The following is a 19,156-nucleotide window of genomic DNA, read 5'->3' as shown; positions in this document are numbered from 1 at the left end:
TTCTCAAACGTCCTTTCACTGCAACCTCCTTCTGCCAAAATAACTTAATACGTAGCCCTGGAAAGAGGGACCAAGCCCTCCACTTGGGGGTGCCAAAGACTGAGCCCCAGTGGGGGGAGGGCAAAACCAAAGCCTGAGGGATTCAGCCCTGGGTGGGGGGGCTCAGACTTTTGGCTTCAGCCCCAGGACCCAACAAGTCTAATGCCAGCCCTGGTGACCCCATTAAAACAGGATCACAACCCACTTTGTGGTCCTGACCCACAGCTTGAGAACCACTGCTCCATGCTAAGGGGGGAGAGTTTTCCTGTTGGTGTAGTCAATCCACTTCCCCAGGAGGTGGCAGCTCTGTCATGGGGAGAAGCTATATCGGTGGGTGTGCAAGCTGTGGTGTTTACCACATTTAAGAAGTTTAATCAAACCCCATTTTTAAAACCACCTGTGGTCTGGGAATGGCAAAGGAGCTCGATGAAGCAGGATCTGTCCTTCAAAGTCCTGGAGATCACGATTCCATACTCCTGTTGTAATGGGGGTATAGCTCAGTGGTAGAGTGTTTGATTGCAGATCAAGTGGTCCTTTGTCCAAACCCAGGTGCCCTCTTAAAAAAAAGAAAAACATTTCCATTCTCCATTATGTTCAGGAGCTCCACCATATGAGGATGCTTGAAATGAATGTGAACACTCAGCATTTTGCTGTCCAAATGCATAAAAATCTAGCAAAGCTGTCCATCAGCTGAAATCAGTTCCAATCCTCTAAGTGTCTAGTTTATGTTTTCATCAATTAAACAAAGGTATCATTCCCTGAAGCAGAGCACAAGTTTGAAATACAGGCAGCACAGAGCTAATATTCATAATGTCAACTACAAAAAAACGATACACATCTAGAGATAGCATCATTATAATCAGCTAATCAGAACCTCTCCATAGACACCTTACACGACCACTTCTCTGTAATATTGGCTGCAAATATAGAACAGTGGTCGCAACGGTGAGCTATACAGTTACAGATTATGTCAATAATGTCACAGGAGGTGACACGGCATCAGTGAGACTGATACTGGAATACTGCCTCCAGTTTTGGTGTCCTCATTTGAAAAGATGTTGTGAAATTGGAGCTGGGGCAGCAAAGAGCCACCTAATGTTCTGAGGACTGGAAAAAATACCTTCTAGGGAGCTATTGAAAGAGCTCAACCTGTTTAGCTTATCAAAAGAAGATTGAAAGGTGACTTCACTGAAGTGTTGAAGTGCCTTAATGGAGAGATAAGATTGGGTATTAAAGGGCTCTTTAATCGAGCAGAGAAAGGCCTAACAAGAGCCAATGGCTGGAAGGTGAAAAGAGACAAATTCATATTACAACTAAGGCACAAAAATTCAACAGCGAGGATGATTCACCACAGGAACAAGCTACCAAGGAAAGTGGTGGATTCTCCATCTCCTGATGTCATTTCATGAAGACTAGATGCCTTTCTGGAATGTGTTTGCCTCAAAAGTAGCTCTTGTGTCCTACAGGAGGCCTGTGATATGCAGGGGGTCAGATTAGATGCTCTAATGGTCTCTTCTGGCCATAAAGTCGACTAATTTCTGAAAAACTGAGTGTAGCATTGGGAGCAGCGTCTGATGTTTCCCTGTCTAGCCGGCTTGCTGCCTAGAACGAACGCTCCTTGAGTGGGGTGATCCACAGGGAGCAGCTCAAACCTGCAAAGTGCCTGGCCAGGGGCAGGACATTAGCCCAGCAAGGGAGGGGTGCGGCAGTGACATCACAAAGGCCTTTGGCAGGACCTCAGCCTATTGGTCCAAGGTGGTGGGGAGGTGGTGACCTCACAGAGAGATGATGACATCAGCCAGGCAGGACAGGGATGAGGGGCCAGGGAAACCTCAGAGACCCCTGTGGCTTTGCTTCAGCAAGTCTCCTTCTCCAGGTCTCTCTCTGAGGACTGAGAGAGTATTCGGGTTCACGGACGTGAGCGCCAGGAGGAATCTCTATCGAGTTTTCTCCTTCCCTTTCAGTGATTTTACTAGAAAACAGCCGTCCCTGTTTAGAAGGTAAGAGCCTCCTGGAGGTTTGAAACCTGTTCAGTCTGATCCATGTGGTGACAGTTGAATTCTAGGCATGGAAAACACGAGCTTAAGGAGGCAGAAGTTTATTCCGCACCTGGGATTTTGTCCCTTAGAATCACTGGAGACATTAGGGTTTGTGCTTTTTTCCTTTTCCTCCATCCCTCTCTCCCTCCTTTCTCTTCTTCTCTTGCTTATTTTCTCCTTTCTCCTGTTCCCCTCCCACTACCACATGTGTGTGTGTGTGTGTGTGTGTGTTGCGGGGGAGTGCTCTGCAGCTCCCACTTTGGGAGGTCCACACAAAAATGTGGGGCTGAAATAGTGCTTGGGCAGTGATCCCCACTAGGGACCTGGGCCATCCTTTGGGCTCTCTGGTGAGAACCCTCAGCCTCCCGTCCTCAGTCTCTACCCTGATTGGCTGAGCAGGGGGTTATTGACAGGGAGGAGACTCAGATCCTTGTTGGTCTGTTTCAATACCAAGGAAATAAGTCAGAACCAGTTCTATGTTTGATGAATTTTGCTGCTTCTCTGCATTAATGGTCTCTGAGCAGTTCATGATTCTCTCTAACATTGCAGTTCTCCTCAAATACTTGCTGAATAATTCCTGTGCACTGTTGTTGGTCTGGAGCTCATCTGAGAGCACTTTACTCAGGTCATTCAATGTCTGAAATTCAAGATCCGATGGTTAGTTTGAAAATCAGGGCTCTTGGGTCCTATTCCCAACTCTGCCACTGACTGGCTGTGTGACCTAAGACAAGTCAATTCTCCTTTCTCAGCCTTAGCTTCTCCCTCTTTCAAGTAGAGATAATAATGATCCGCTCCTACCTACCTCACAGTGCGTGGAGGCAGGGTCGGCTCTAGGTTTTTTGACGTCCCAAGCAAAAAAAAATGTTGGCTGCTCCCACCTCAGCCCTGGGCTCCCCCCTGCACCTCCCTGCCACCCCAGACCTGGGCTCTGCCCCCTCCACCCACACCCCCTGCCAACCCAGCCTTGGGATCTCCACTCCCAACCCGCACCCCCCTGCCATCCCAGCCCTGGGCTCTGCCCCCCACATACCCTATGCTGCCCCAGCTCTTGGCTTTGCCCTTTCCCCCCACTGCTCCCCCACCGACACACCAGCCCTGGGCTCTGCCTCCTCCACCTGCCCCCCCTGCCACCCCAGCCCTGGGCTCTCCCCACACACACACACACCCCTGCACTCTCCTTCCACCCCAGCCCTGGGTCACTTGTAACTTGCTCCCAGGGTGGGTCATTTAGCAGGGCAGGGGGGAGGAGTAGCTCAGTGGTTTGAACATTGGCCAGCTAAACCCAGGGTTATGAGTTCAATCCTTGAGGGGGCTATTTAGGAATCTGGAGCAAAAATTGGTCCTGCTAGTGAAGGCAGGGAGCTAGACTCCATAACCTTTTAAGGTCCCTTCCAGTTCTAGGAAATTGGTATATCTCCAATTATTACCTCTGGGGAATTTGCCAATGCAATATCACTGTCTTCCTTTTAAACAAAAAGGCAATGGCTGTTGAAAATTGCAATTCCAGTCCTAATAACTCCTGGGACACATTTCTTGCTCAATTTTATCCTACTTTTTCTACAGCAAATGACAGTGGATCAGCATATTTGATTTGGGAGAAATGAAGTAACAGCTGCCCAAACTGAGCTTGAGCACTCCTGAATTTTGAGGGTGTTCAAATCTGGAAGGCAGGTGCTAGATTCCCTTTCTGAACATTAACTAAATCTGGAAAGGAAAAGTCAATTTCTGCTTCCACGGCTCAGGAGTGGAAATCCTCCTACGTGCCTGGTGCTGTATCTAGAGCTGCCGAGGTCCAGCAGAGCCTCCCCCCGCTCACTTTTCATTTTAAATTCTAGTGGGATCCACGTACCTCCCTTGCCAGGCTTCAGCTAGAGAGGGCCCCTGTCCATTTAGTCCCCCCAATTCCTTCTTTGGGGGCTGCCAGGTGAGGCCAGTCTGCGGATGTCTTCTGAAGGGGATGTCTGGGGCAAAGCTTTCTAGTCCAAAAAGTCGGTGGCTGGAGGGGGGCGCCATTTTCAGTAGTTTAATGTTTGGTACTGCAGTGAGTGACTGCTGGGTGCAGTGATATAGTGACCCCTGGGTCTCTGAATGAGGCTTTACACTTGGTGGGGGGTGAGGAGGCAAGCGGCGAGTCGGTGGGTGGAGAGGGGCAAATCTCCCAGATTCAAAATCTGGGACAGTGTCTGTTGGTCCTTTTTGCTGCTTTACTCTGGGCTGGGGGTTGTCCCAGTGCTGCACAGAGGGGTTCCCACAGGAAGGTGCTTGCTCCTAACCCCGAGGCCGTCAGTGTGTCGGCTCTTCTCTAGCCAGCCCACTTGCCAGGTCTGATTGGCCTTGGTCGGGCTCCCAGCCCCTCTCCATGGGGTGCAGCTGTCTGGAGGTGCTACCTTCCACGCCTTCCTCAGTCCCACCTCATTCACTCCACAGGGCGACGGGTTACCAAGTGGGGGGGGGGGGAGATCTTATTCTACTTCTAGCAAAAAGACATTTTTCTGTTACCTTAATTACACTACCTTAGGGGCCTCCTATAACATATTACCAAGGTTCAATACAAAGTCATGTAAAAGTTATACAAAAATGCGAAATGCAGAGATTTATCTACAACCGCACTGAGTGACTGCGGGGTGCAGTGATATGGTGACCCCTGGGTCTCTGAATGAGGCTTTACACTTGGGGGATGTGTGGGGGCAAGTGGGGAGCAGGTGGGCAAGTGGCAGGTGGGCACAGAGGTGAGCAGTGAGCCAGCAGGGGCTCTAGGGGCAGGCAGGGGGGTTTCTGGCAGGGGAGGGAGGAGGTGAAAGGAGGTGAGTGGTGGGTGGGGGACTGACTAGCAGGAGATGCAGCAGGCCAGTGGGGGGATAAGGGGTGAAGAGGGGTGTGATGGTGAGATCTGGTCACCCTATGGGGCCGTTTCTTCTCCCTCCTCCCCAAACCTTCCTTTCGGCCCACAGCTGTTTCGGTGGGGAGGCGCTGGGGAAGGAGGGTTTGTTTCTGCGGGCGGGCAGTGCTGTGGGGGTTGTTTCCACAGGGATGGGTGGCGCTGGGGGGGTGTTTCAAGGGGGCTGGGTGGCAGAGCAGGGGGCGCAATTTTATATTCTTGCCTTGGGTGTAAAAATAGCTAGTTATAGCTCTGGGACCCCATATTGCGCTAGGTGCTGTACAATCCCTGGCCAACACTGGACACCCAGGGGGTTCCCCTCAATCTCCCTGAGCCTCTGCTGCCCAACTGCTTCTGACTCCATCTGGATTACCACCCCCCCCCCCCAAAAAACCACCGTTCCAAACAGTCCTTCTTTCCCTGCCCCCTGGTTCTGCTTTCACACCCTGGGACCATCTCCTCTCTTCATCCCTCCCCTCCCCTCCCCTCCCCCCCAGGTGAGCAGAGATGGAGGCACCTTCAGCCACTGGAGCCAGCCCCAGCGAGCGCTGCAGCCCGCCCGGGGCCTGTTTGCAGACACAGGAAGGGAGCAGCTGGGAGCGAGGGGAGGGGGGGGAGTGCTGGGAAGAAGGAGGCAGGAGAACAAATCCAGGTGGGGGGCAGCTCCTGGGGGCGGGGCTCTGGCTCCGGCTGGGGCGGGGCATCTCCTGGGGGCGGGGCTCTGGCACAGCCCGGGGGCAGGGCAGCTCCTGGGGGCGGTGCTCTGGCACAGCCCGGGGTGGGGCAGCTCCTGGGGCGGGGCTCTGGCTCAGGCTGGGCGGGGCATCTCCTGGGGGGGGGCCCTGGCACAGCCGGGGGGCGGGGCAGCTCCTGGGGGCGGCGCTCTGGCACAGCCCGGGGGTGGGGCAGCTCCTGGGGCGGGGCTCTGGCACAGCCCGGGGCGGGCAGCTCCTGGGGCGGGGCTCTGGCTCAGGCTGGGGCAGGGCATCTCCTGGGGCGGGGCTCTGGCACAGCCCGGGGGCGGGCAGCTCCTGGGGCGGCGCTCTGGCACAGCCCGGGGTGGGGCAGCTCCTGGGGCGGGCTCTGGCACAGCCCGGGGCGGGGCAGCTCCTGGGGCGGGGCTCTGGCACAGCCCGGGGCGGGGCAGCTCCTGGGGCGGGGCTCTGGCAAAGCCCGGGGTGGGGCAGCTCCTGGGGCGGGGCTCTGGCACAGCCCGGGGCGGGGCAGCTCCTGGGGCGGGGCTCTGGCACAGCCCGGGGCGGGGCAGCTCCTGGGGCGGGGCTCTGGCACAGACCGGGGCGGGGCAGCTCCTGGGGCGGGGCTCTGGCACAGTCCGGGCGGGCAGCTCCTGGGGCGGCGCTCTGGCACAGCCCGGGGTGGGGCAGCTCCTGGGGCGGGGCTCTGGCACAGCCCGGGGCGGGGCAGCTCCTGGGGCGGGGCTCTGGCTCAGGCTGGGCGGGGCATCTCCTGGGGCGGGGCTCTGGCACAGCCCGGGCGGGCAGCTCCTGGGGCGGCGCTCTGGCACAGCCCGGGTGGGGCAGCTCCTGGGGCGGGGCTCTGGCACAGCCCGGGGCGGGCAGCTCCTGGGGCGGGGCTCTGGCACAGCCCGGGGCGGGGCAGCTCCTGGGGCGGGGCTCTGGCAAAGCCCGGGGTGGGCAGCTCCTGGGGCGGGGCTCTGGCACAGCCCGGGGCGGGGCAGCTCCTGGGGCGGGGCTCTGGCACAGCCCGGGGCGGGCAGCTCCTGGGGCGGGGCTCTGGCACAGACCGGGGCGGGGCAGCTCCTGGGGCGGGGCTCTGGCACAGTCCGGGGGTGGGGCAGCTCCTGGGGGCGGGGCTCTGGCACAGCCCGGGGGCGGGGCAGCTCCTGGGGGCGGGGCTCTGGCACATTGTGATGCAGGAGCCCGGGCCCAGCAGCAGGGCCGTCCTTAGGCATAGGCAGAATAAGCAGCTGCCTAGGGCACCACCAGGTCTGGGGGCACCACTCTGCCTGGAGCCCAGACAGACGGGAAGCAGTGGAGAATGTAAGAGCTGGCTGCTGGGTCCTAGAGAGAGCAAATTGCTGCATAGGCTGAGGGAGGGGACTGGCTGCTGGGGTCTCTGGGATGGGGAGGGGGTAGGGGTTGGGGAAGGAGCTCACCTGTGAGTGTGACTCTTCCCCCCCCCTCCCGGCTGAGGTGAGGTGAGGCAGGCTCTGCGGCTCTGGAACCAGTATCCTCTGTTGTCCCCCATAACATCCATTCTTCTCCCCCCCTGCCCCATGGAGCACCCCCTCCTTTCTCCCTCCTCCCCAGGAGCATCCCTCTCTCCCCTCCCTCCCCTCCGTCACGGCTGGGTTGGGTGAGGTGCCTTGGGGGAGGTGGGGGAGGAGGCTGCCTGCCTGCTGAGGAATGAAAGGGAAAGTAACTCACTTCCTGGCAGCGAGCCAGGATTGGAATGTCACACAGGGCTGGGCTGGGGTTAGCCAGATGTGTGAAAAATCAGAACAGGGGGTTGGGGTAGGGTGAGCAGATGTCCCTATTTTATAGGGCCAGGCCCAATTTTGGGGTCTTTTTCTTATATAGGCTCCTTTTACCCCCACCCCATCCTGATTTTTCACACTTGCTGTCTGGTCACTCTAGGTGGGGGTAATTAGTGCCTATATAAGACAAAGCCCCAAATTTCGTGACTGGCCCTATAAAATCAGGACATCTGGATCTGGTCACCCTAGCTGGGGAGCGCCTCTCTCCCCCGGGCTGGCAGCTGCCAGCGATCCATCGCATCCCGGGGGAGCTACACAGGGCAGGATGAGCTGCTGTGGCTCCATGGGTGACCTGTCCCTGAGATCAGATGCTGTGCTAACTTCACCATGGTCCATAAGGCTGGTGGTGGTGCCCATTGGCGTGTGATTGGACCTGAGGGTTTGCTGCTGCTGTTGCCACTCTGCACCCCAAGAGGTGGATTTTGGGGTCTACTGCAGCTGTTGGACCAGCAGGCTGGGGGGTGAGCCAAGCATGAAAGCAGTGCTGTGGTGCCATTTAGATTGTCATTTAACAACTTTGTTTGCCAAAAATTCTTGCTAACAATCCTGAATCCAATTTCAATATTTTTTTTAAATCAATATCTTAGCCAAAAACAGAAAATTAAGTTGTTGACAATTATTAGTGATAATTAAGGTTTGCTTTGAGGCAGTGGGCCAGTTTTCATCAGAGAAACAAAAAATGTTGACTGACTTTCCTATAGCCTGTTACTCCTGATAAGAGCCCTCCAACAACTGTAATATGCTCATCTCCTTACTAGTGTATAAAGCAGGGGTCGGCAACCTACGGCACACGTCCCAAAGGTGGCAGGTGAGCTGATTTTTGATGGTAGGCAGCGGCAGGCTGAGCGGCTCAGCCCATCACTGCTCTGGTGTTCCGGCTGCTGCCCTATTGCCAGCTGGGATACCGGCCACCAGCCCCACTCAGCACCCGCTGCTGGCCTGGGGACCCCCAAGGAACCCCAGGCTGGCAGCGGGCTGAGCAGGCCGGCTGAACCACTCAACCTGCTGTCAGCCTGGAGTTCCATTCACTCAGCCGGCAGCGGGCTGAGTGGGCTGGTGGCGGCTGAGCAGGGCCGGTGGAGGGTTGAGTGGCTCAGTCTGCTGCCAGTCTGGGGTGCCGGCAGCACTCAGCCTGCTGCTACTCCGGGGTTCCAGCTGCCAGCCCCTTGCCAGTCAGGAGCCCAGCCGCCGGCCCCACTCTGCCTCCTGCCAGCCTGGGTGAGCAGAATCCCAGGCTGGTAGCGGACTGAGGGGGGTTGGCAGCTGGAATCCTGGCTGGCAGGAGTTGGTGGTCAGAACCCCAGACCAGCAGCGGGCTGAGCAGGGCCTGGGATCCTTGTCTAGGGTTCCAGCCACCAGCCCCGCTCAGCCCGCTGCTGGTCTGGGGTTTCATTTACTCAGCTGGCAGTGGCCTGAGCAGGACCAGTGGCCAGGACCTCAGATAATAACAATAGTTTATTTATTTAATATAGACATAGAGACCTTCTACAAACATTAAAATGTATTACTGGCACGAGAAACCTTAAATTACAGTGAACTTGGCACACCACTTCTGAAAGGTTGCCGACCCCTGCTATAGACTGACCATATGTTGTACTAAGATTCTCCTGCATTTTTTTTTCCTGTGAGTCAGTATAGCTTTTGTCAGCCCAGAAGTTGGGCAGCCAATGTTTTACGTTTTCACAATGTTTTCTTCAACTTTCATAAAGTAAATACATAGTTAATATGAGTTAAAAAGGCCAGGGACACTTCCTTGTGAAGAATCTGTACAGCAGATCATGCTAGAGCTGTGAAAATGTCAGTTTTTGATGGAACTTTAGAGGCAGTGATTTATCATGTATTTTATCATGTGAATGTGCTGCTATTGCCAATGTCTTTCCAAACAAACATAAGGCACAATAGGACTTCTGTAACATTTCTGTGCTACCTTAATCTAGATGAGATGATTCTGTGCTGACTTCATTTTGGTCACTTTATGCTTTACCTAGCAGTAAAACTAGGGTTATATTTTCCCACTGTTTGGAAACCCAGCTTATTAAACTGATTTTGCAGACAAAAAAGCCAGAAAGATTGCTTTTAATTAAAAACAAATCTTTGTTTCAATAACTCTTCATATAAATTTCCAATAAAATTTTGACAAATTAAAAAAATTATATTATTTGCATCATTCTGTCAAATCAGAATTTTTTCTATAGGGCTACTTCTTTAGTGCTAGACCATCAGCATTACAGTGTGCTTCGTTAAGTTAAACTGGTTTTAATAACGTGAATGTGGCAAGTTTTCCAATACTGTACGCTTATATTTGTGTTGCTAAGAGCAGATCAGGCACAGGGGCACCAGTTTAATAATCTCGCCTAGGGCACCAGAAATCCTAAGGACGGCCCTGCCAAGCCGCATGACCCTGATTAATGTGACACGGGCCAGTCGTGGGTGTTTCATTGCACTGGAGACGTAGCCTAATGTTATGTCTACACTGTGATTAACACACCCAGGGCACCTGTCACAAAGCCCGGGTCAGCTGACTCAGGGTTATGGGGCTTGGGCTGCAAGAGTATAAAATTACAGTGCAGACAGATGGGCTTGAGCCCAACCTCTGAGACCCCACGAGGGGTGAGGGTTTCCGAACCCAGGCTTCAGTGTGAACACAAATATCTGCACCGCAGTTTTTAGCCTCTCAGCTTTAGCTCCATGAGCCCACGTCAGATGGTCCAGGCCAGCCATGCTGCCATCTTTATCCCAGGAGAGATGGACTCTAAGGGTACGTCTCCACTGCAATGTCAGCCAAGGGGTGGCTCGCTGTGCTCAAAGCAGCACCCTGGAAGCCCCATATTCACCGCTCTCATATAATGATGATACGGTTTGTACAAAGTCTGCCTGGTGAGGTGTCATTTCAAAAGTCTTGGTCTGTTGAACATTACTATTGTGTTGGATTGTGTGTGTAGCATTGGCTGGGAAGTTTTGCTCTGTGTGTGTAACTGAGATGAGGTTGGGAAATGCCCACCACCAGCCTTTCAGGTGTGACAATGGAGGAGCCAGACTCGCTGCTGGCCCATTAAAGGGATCCACACTCCCAAGGACTATCCCAGGAACCGTGTACAATGCAGACTTCTCCGAGATAGCACAGCGACAATGGACACTGCTTGACTCACATTCTAGCAAAGGGACTTCCTAGCCAGTTGGAAGAAACTATGAAAGGAGGGGTAGAGACATTATGAGTTGGCCTCTCTCCCCCACAACTCAACAGCTGGAAACACACCTGGATGACAAAACTGATTCAGAAACCAGAAGAGAATAATAATAGTACATTCAATCAAAGTCCCCAAACAGACTAGTAGTGGTTTTTCAGCAGAAAATTTTCAGTTTGGGGAATTTTGTTTTCTCAGTCAGACCTTGCCAAGAGAAGATGGTTGAGTTGCCTCCTTCAGACCAGCTTGGCCTAGACACTAGCTCTGGTTCACTGTTGTGACCTTGCTCAGAATGGAGGTATTGTAATTATCTGGGGAGGTCCCAGGGTGTTTGGGGGAAGATTATGAGGCTGTTCCCTTTTGAGATAAAAACTAAATAATGCAGGACTAGAGAAATTTTTTTTTAGAAATCTGGGATTTAGACATTTTATTTGAAGCAGGGGGTGCAGCTGAGATTCTGAGAAGGCTTTTGTTTGCAAGAAGCAACATTGCTGGATCTGTCATTGTACCAAGGGGGGAGATGGTTGTCTATAAAGGAGAGTGAAGACTAAATACATCCGATAAGGATGGGATTTGAACCCATGCGTGCAGAGCACAATGGATTAGCAGTCCATCACCTTAACCACTCGGCCACCTCATCTAAGTTGCTAAAACAGGGACAGGAGGAGAAATCTAAGGCTGGCAGAGATAGGGCCACTAAGACGTTTTTAAATACGAAGCGTAAGCAGGGGCTGAATGAGCTCCCCCCTCACATCTAGTGAGGAGCTGGGGGAAGACTTCAGGAACAGGCCGTGTTTGCACAGACACCCCTACTCTGCCTAGCTATGCAGCATGATGGGGCCGCTTCCCCAAAATGACCAGTTTGGGATGATGGTGGGTTGCAAATCACTTTAGGGTTGAATGGAATGAAATGTTATTCTCCTTCCTGTACGAGTGAAGGGAGCAGAACGTACCTAGGCCGTCCTGACGGAGGGGTGGGTGGGGGAGGAATCGCTTTCATTGGATGGCAGAGAAGTGATTGAGGACGTCACCCTAACCCAGTGGTCCCCAAACATTTCACACTGCGCCCTCGTATCCATGGCTGTGGCCCCTCGGAAGCCGCGGTCGAGAACCGGGGCTGGGAGTGGGGCCGTTGCTTGCTGGGGAGAGGGTGCGGACAGGGGTCAGGGGGTCGAGGCCCGGCTGGGAGCCAGGGGCCCAGGCTGAGGAAGAGCTGGGGCTGAGTGGGGCTCCCTCCCTGCCCTCCATGGGGGCTGGCTCAGGCCCTGAGGTGCCCCCATCAATCTTCCTCTGTGTCCCCCTAGGAGTCACGCCCCACATTTTGGGGACCACTGACCCCTACTCACTAAGCAGGGGCTAGTGATGCCAAAGCCCAGGGAAAGGGAGAACAAGTGCGGGGGCCCCAGCACCGGAACCCTGCCCCCCCCACTTCTGTCTGTGGCTCTGCCCCCTTCCACTCCTTCCACCCATGGCCCCACCCACTGTCACCTCTGCTCCACCCCTTCCCCCACTGGCCCCACCCTGTCACTCCTTTACCCCGGCCCCGCTGCGGCCCCGAGACCAGAGAAGCTCTGTGCCCCTGCTGCAGCCCCCGGGCCGTAGCAGGGAGTGGGAGCTCCTCCAGCCCTGGGGCCGACGTGGGGGAGACTTTCCCATGGGGGCCCAATTTGGACAGGGCCCCTAGTCATGGGCCCCACTGTCCCCTTGGCAACGCAAGGTTTGGGGAGGCTGAGCCCCCCCCAGCCTCCATTACGAGCCGCCCAGGCTACCTCTGCTCAGTGGGTGGCCAGTCTGCCTGTGTCTCTGCTGTTCGTGCTGGGGAGCCTGGCCGGCCTTAGGGGTGGGGCCCCCGGCAGCCGCCCAGGGCTCCAGGGGGTCAAAGGGCACCGTGTGGCCATGCAAAGGTGCTCACTGCTCTCCCCTGCCCCAGTGCTCCTCCATGGCCCCACAGAGGGTGGGGGGAGCGAGGAGCAACACTATGTGCTCCATGCGTCCTGGTCACTTTCCCCACCTGGGCTGGGCTGTGAGGGGAGCATCAGAAGCTGCTGCTCTCTGCCCTCCCCTGACGCAGCCCGGCTGAGGAAAGTGACCTGGATGCAGGGAGCTCGGATGATGTTGCTTCTTGCCCCCCTCCGCCCCACCCACCCCACCCCGCAGCCCCTAGGGGTACCCAGAGGAGCAGCGTTCCAGGGAGGAGCAATGCCAGCTGCTCCATGCACACAGGTCAGTGTCCCCACGTGGGCCCAGGAGGGGACGCAGGGGTTAGGGGTGAAGGGGGTGCAGGAGAGGGGCAGTGGCTGGGGGCCCAGGAGGGGGTGCAGGGGGTAGGGGTGAAGGGGGTGCCGAAGAGGGGCAGTGGCTGGTGGCACAGGAGGGGTGCAGGGGTTAGGGGTGAAGGGGTGCAGGAGAGGGGCAGTGGCTGGGGGCCCAGGAGGGGGTGCAGGGGTTAGGGGTGAAGGGGGTGCAGGAGAGGGGCAGTGGCTGGTGGCACAGGAGGGGGCGCAGGGGTTAGGGGTGAAGGGGGTGCAGGAGAGGGGCAGTGGCTGGTGGCACAGGAGGGGGTGCCGGGTTGGGGGTGAAGGGGGTGCAGGAGAGGGGCAGTGGCTGGTGGCACAGGAGGCGCAGGGGTTAGGGGTGAAGGGGTGCAGGAGAGGGGCAGTGGCTGGTGGCACAGGAGGGGCACAGGGTTTAGAGGTGAAGGGGCAGGAGAGGGGCAGTGGCTGGTGGCACAGGAGGGGCAGGGGTTAGGGGTGAAGGGGTGCAGGAGAGGGGCAGTGGCTGGGGCACAGAAGTTAGGGGTGAAGGGGGTGCAGGAGAGGGGCAGTGGCTGGGGGCACAGGTGGGGGTGCTGGGGTTTGGGGTGAAGGGGGTGCAGGAGAGGGGCAGTTGCTGGGGCACAGGACGGGGTGCAGGGGTTGCATGAAGGGGTGCAGGAGGGGGCACAGAGATTACGGGTGAAGGGGGTGCAGGAGAGGGGCAGTGGCTGGGGGCACAGGATGGGAGTGCAGGAGTTAAGGGCAAAGGGGACACAGCGTAGGGGTTAGGGCACAGGAGGGGGCAGAGTTAGGGGTGGGGGAGGTGCAAGGGTCGGGAGTGCAGGCGCTGGCGGTAAAGGGGGAGGGGGATCGTCCAGGGGCGACGGGATAGGGCCAAAGTACAAGGTTTGCCCAGGGCACCATTTCCCCTAACGCTGGTCCTTGGTAACATGTCTTGCTGGGAGGGGGAGGGGAGAGACGAGGCGTTTTCTCTCTGTTTCTTTCCTCTCCATTTTCTGCTCCTTCCTTCAATTGCAGAAACCTCCCTTGTGTGTCAGACGGTCCAGTGACGCCCTCCCCACCCCAGGCCTCTGGAGCCTCTGGAGCAGGAAGATCCCAGGAGCTGAGGATGGATCCAGGGGTGAGTAGCTGGCAGGAAGGAGTCCTAGCAGCTCTTCTGGGAGCGCAGGGGAGGAACGACTCCCCCTTCTCTAGCTTCTCCCCGTGGGGCTCTGGGGAGCAGGGAGGGTTGTGTGATAAATTCCATCCAACTCCCCCTTTGATCCAAGCCGAGTGACGTCTCAGCTCTGCACGATCCCCTTGGCAGGGCCAAACAAGGGATGTTTTCCACTGCCCAGGAGACCCAGCCAGGGACTGATGTGCTGGGAAAAGGGTCCGTCTGAATTGCCAAGGCAGGAAACGAACCATCTACTGCAACATCATTAACCACAAACAGAAATGGGGAAATGGGCAGGAACTCTGGCTGTTCAGCCATGGCCACACGTACAGAGCTGCACAGCAGTGAGTGTGCTGGGGAAGCTGATCCGAGTGAACAATTGGAAATGACCCTTCAGTGAGAACAGAACCAGAGTGTAGAAAGGCCCCTGTGTTAAGTGGTTGTGGCTGAGGCCTTAGGGAGCTGGGTTAGAAGCCACAGGGTGTTTCTGTGGAGATTTGATTCTTGCCAGCTAGGCCAGGCTGGTGTGTAGTGGCTCCATGGCTGCACTTTCAGTAATGCAGGTTTCTCTCTCCCATTGTTCCATGGGCATCCTACTAGATTGCCAGCTGCTTTTCAACTGCAGTGTGGAGACTGTGTGTGTGGGGGGAGAGACAGTGTGTGTGTGTGTTGGGGAAGAGTGAGTGTGTTGAGGTAGGTAGGAGCGGATCATTATTATCCCTACTTGAAAGAGGGAGAAGCTGAGGCTGAGAAAGGAGAATTGACTTGTCTTAGGTCACACAGCCAGTCAGTGGCAGAGTTGGGAATAGGACCCAAGAGCCCTGATTTTCAAACTAACCCTCGGATCTTGAATTTCAGACATGGAATGACCTGAATAAAGTGCTCTCAGATGAGCTCCAGACCAACAACAGTGCACAGGACTTATTCAGCAAGTATTTGAGGAGAACTGCAACGTAGAGAGAATCATGAGCTGCTCAGAGACCATTAATGTAGAGAAGCAGCAAAATTCATCAAACATAGAACTGGTTCTGACTTATTTCCTTGGTCTTAAAAGAGAACAACAAGGATCTGAGTCTCCTCCCTGTCAATAACCCCCTGCTCAGCCAATCAGGGTAGAGACTGAGGGCGGGAGGCTGAGGGTTCTCACTGGAGAGCCCAAAGGATGGCCCAGGTCACTGGTGGGGATCACTGCCCGAGCACTATTTCAGCCCCACATTTTTGGGTGGACCTCCCACAGTGGGAGCTGCAGAGCACTGCCCTACACACACACACACCTCCCTCGTGAGGGGAACAGGAGAAAGGACAAAAGAAGCAAGAGACGAAGAGAAAGGAGGGAGGGATGGAGGAAAAGGTGAAAGAAAAAGGACAAACCCTAATGGCCCCAGTGATTCTAAGAGAGAAAATCGCAGGTGCGCAATAAAATTCTGCCTTCTTAAGCTCCTGTTTTCCATGCCTAGAATTCAACTATCAGAGGGGTAGCCGTGTTAGTCTGGATCTGTAAAAGCAACAAAGAATCCTGTGGCACCTTATAGACTAACAGACGTTTTGCAGCATGAGCTTTCGTGGGTGAATACCCACTTGCATCCGAAGAAAAGGGTATTCACCCACGAAAGATCATGCTGCAAAACGTCTGTTAGTCTATAAGGTGCCACAGGATTCTTTGTTGCTTTTATAGAATTCAACTGTCACCAGCTGGATCAGACTGAACAGGTTTCAAACCTCCAGGAGGCTCTGACCTTCTAAACAGGGACGGCTATTTTCCAGTAAAATCACTAAAAGGGAAGGAGAAAACTCGAAAGAGGTTCCTCCTGGCGCTCACGTCTGTGAACCCGAATACACTCTCAGTCCTCAAAGAGAGACCTGGAGAAGGAGACTTGCTGGAGCAAAGCCACAGGGGTCTCTGAGGTTTCCCTGGCCCCTCGCCCCTCTCCTGCCTGGCTGATGTCAGCATCTCTCTGTGAGGTCACCACCTCCCCACCACCTTGGACCAATAGGCTGAGGTCCTGCCAAAGGCCTTTGTGATGTCACTGCCACACCCCTCCCTTGCTGTGCCAATGTCCTGCCCCTGGCCAGGCACTTTGCAGGTTTGAGCTACTCCCAGTGGATCACCCCACTCAAGGAGCATTCGTTCTAGGCAGCAAGCCGGCTAGACAGGGAAACATCAGACGCTGCTCCCACTGCTACACTCAGTTTTTCAGAAATGAGTCGACTTTATGGCCAGAAGAGACCATTAGAGCATCTAATCTGACCCCCAGCATATCACAGGCCTCCTGTAGGACACAAGAGCTACTTTTGGGGCAAACACATTCCAGAAAGGCATCTAGTCTTCATGAAATGACATCAGGAGATGGAGAATCCATCACTTTCCTTGGTAGCTTCTTCCTGGGGTAAATCATCCTCGCTGTTGAATCTTTGTGCCTTAGTTGTAATATGAATTTGTCTCTTTTCACCTTCCAGACATTGGGTCTTGTTATGCTTTTCTCTGCTAGATTAAAGAGCCCTTTAATATCCAATCTTTTTTCTCCATTAATGCACTTCAACACTTCAATTAAGTCACCTTTCAATCTTCTTTTGATAAGCTGGACAGGTTGAGCTCTTTCAATAGCTCACTAGAAGGCATTTTTCTCCAGCCCTCAGGACATTTGGTGGCTCTTTGCTGCCCCAGCTCCAGTTTCACAACATCTTTTTCAAATGAGGACACCAAAACTGGAGGCTATTCCAGTATCAGTCTCACTGATGCCGTGTCACCTCCTGTGATGTTATTGACATAATCTGTAACCGTATCGATCACCATTGCGACCACTGTTCTATATTTGCAGCCAATATTGTAGAAAGGTTGTCGTGTAAGGGGTCTATGGAGAGGTTCTGATTGGCTGTGTCAAAGTTAAAATCAAGACTCACAATTTGTCAGACCACTCTGTTTTTATTAGCAAAGCGCTTCGCCAATAACATTCAGATAATGTGAGTCCCATACAAGACACAAACTCTCTTATTTATACAGATAAAAGGATGAGAACTTAACAAGAGGAGCAGAATCAGATAAGTTTACCTGGGTTAGGCATGCATATTTTATTCCCTTACTAACTACTACCCATCTTCTGTTAATGTTTTGCCATTAGCACCATTGTTTATGCCTAATGTTTCTTTTCCTGGCACCTGTATTTCAACATTTCTTATTTCTGCTTAAAGGTACATACAACATTTCTTTAATCCATTCTTATTTTTACAATATAATTTATTCTACTTTCACAATCCCTCCTTTTGGTCAAGCTTACGCCATGACCAAAATTTTACTGGGTTTTACATATTAACCGTTTTTTTTTTCTCTTTGTATAAAATTATTGTATTAGCACTCTGTTCTGGGGCAGTTACCTGAGTAGCATGCCTTACACAATTTTGGGTACAACAGGAGACTAACTGAAAACATACAAAAATTATTAGGATTTCAAACAGGATAGTTAGGGCTTCCTGAAACAACCAGTTTCCTATACCACAGAATACTTAGCCACTTCCATAAAGAACTTGGCTTTTTATGGGGAATATATGCGATTTGTTCTAAGTGGCTAGCGTGATCTATTACCTTATTGGTATCGTCAGGTATAAACACACAACATTGTTTTTTTTTTTGTTTTGTTTTGTTTTGTTTTTTTTTAATGAGAGCACAGGTCCCTCCTTTGGCCGCCAGCACTATGTACAATGCCTGACGTTTTTGGAGGGCCACCTGTCGGACCGCCCCTGTTTCTTTGGCCAGGGCTCTTAAAACTTTCTCCAGTTTTATTTGCCATTATTTTAACTACTTCTTTTAACCTCAGGAGCCTTTTTGCCCGGTGTATTACTCCCCTAAGTGGGTTAAAGGAACTGCCAATAGTCTCTTCCCAGGTGTCATTACTGTTCCATATTGTGTTAAACGGACAAGGTCCTCCAGTGAGGTCTGGGGAATTGAGCCAGGACAGGAACATCAGTTTGAGAGTGGGCTGGGATGTGGCTGCAGACCCAGCATTTAGAAATATTAAGGGTCTGAGCTATCCACACTTGCTGCTGGATAAAAGAATTGTCATTGTGGACTCCCCAGACCTTCAGACACCAACAGCCGAGGAACAGGCACCACATGTTGGAGGCAGGGCCCTTCTGGTTCTGACAACCTCAGCTGAGGGAACTGTAGTCACAGTTTTATGTCCACCAGGCAGCAGGCGCTAGGCTCACTACTGCTTTTTCTTGGGCCTTGCTTTAGGTAGTTGTCTGCTTCTGGCAACCCTTACGAGAACGTAGATTGTAAGGTATTGCAGGCTGTTCCTCTACGTCATCTTCTGGAGTCAAAATTGACTCTGCGTGGTCCTGAGGTGGTGATTGGTTCACTGGGGGTGGTGCATTCTTACACGGCAAAGCATGTACTCATGCTGCGGATGCCAGACAGTTTAACAGCCATCTGGGTAGTAAGCAGTGCCTGATGATTCTTTGATACTCTTTAAGTCTTTTTTGCTTCTTTCCTTGACTCTGGCTATAACAATGGCCTTCACACCTTATCTTTTCCTGATGCATTCATTCCTCATTCACACAAACAGATTGAGAATACAAACAGTAGTATTTTATATTGAGCAAAAAGGCATTGCAAATTAAACCTTGCTAAGTTTTACAATTAACCAAGACAATTTACATTGAGACCCAGGCCTTCAATGTTTCTCTAATTTACTTAACATAGACACAATAGAGAATCCTGTCTCTTACTACCTAAATCTTAAAACAAAGAGTTAGAGAGGGCCCAATTTGTAATGCATATGGGAAAACAGAATCTTATAGTCCCAGAGGGTCATTTCTTTCTGCTATTCAAAAAGGGTGGCTGGTAGGATGAAATCAAATTATACATTATAAAGTCCAGCTCCTACATATCCCCCTTTTGACACTAAGATTATTCATCGCCAGTGTCACTTCTTATGTAGTAAAATACTGGGAGGTGATTTGGGCCTGTGGCTTTAGCTGTGCATACATTTGTTTTATTTACCAGCATATTTTAAACATTTTAATTAAACACATACAATTTAAAACCAAAAACAATTAGGGGTAGTAA

General features: G+C 53.1%; 1 protein-coding gene and 1 non-coding gene across 2 annotated transcripts in view; one reads left to right on the top strand and one right to left on the bottom strand.

Annotated features, from left to right (window-relative positions):
• The window catches only part of LOC120381727 (zinc finger protein 850-like), a gene marked incomplete at its 5' end in the record, with an annotated part of 427,702 nt that overhangs the window by 200,977 nt on the left and 207,569 nt on the right, over positions 1-19,156 (top strand). The window lies entirely within an intron of this gene.
• TRNAS-GCU lies at positions 11,218-11,299 on the bottom strand. Its single transcript has one exon. It is a non-coding gene; the product is annotated as a tRNA-Ser (tRNA).

Source organism: Mauremys reevesii, linkage group 14 (assembly GCF_016161935.1).
Source record: "Mauremys reevesii isolate NIE-2019 linkage group 14, ASM1616193v1, whole genome shotgun sequence".
NCBI lineage: Eukaryota > Metazoa > Chordata > Testudines > Geoemydidae > Mauremys > Mauremys reevesii.
Note: the sequence above shows the minus strand (reverse complement) of the source record. Positions and strands in the feature narration are given on the sequence as shown.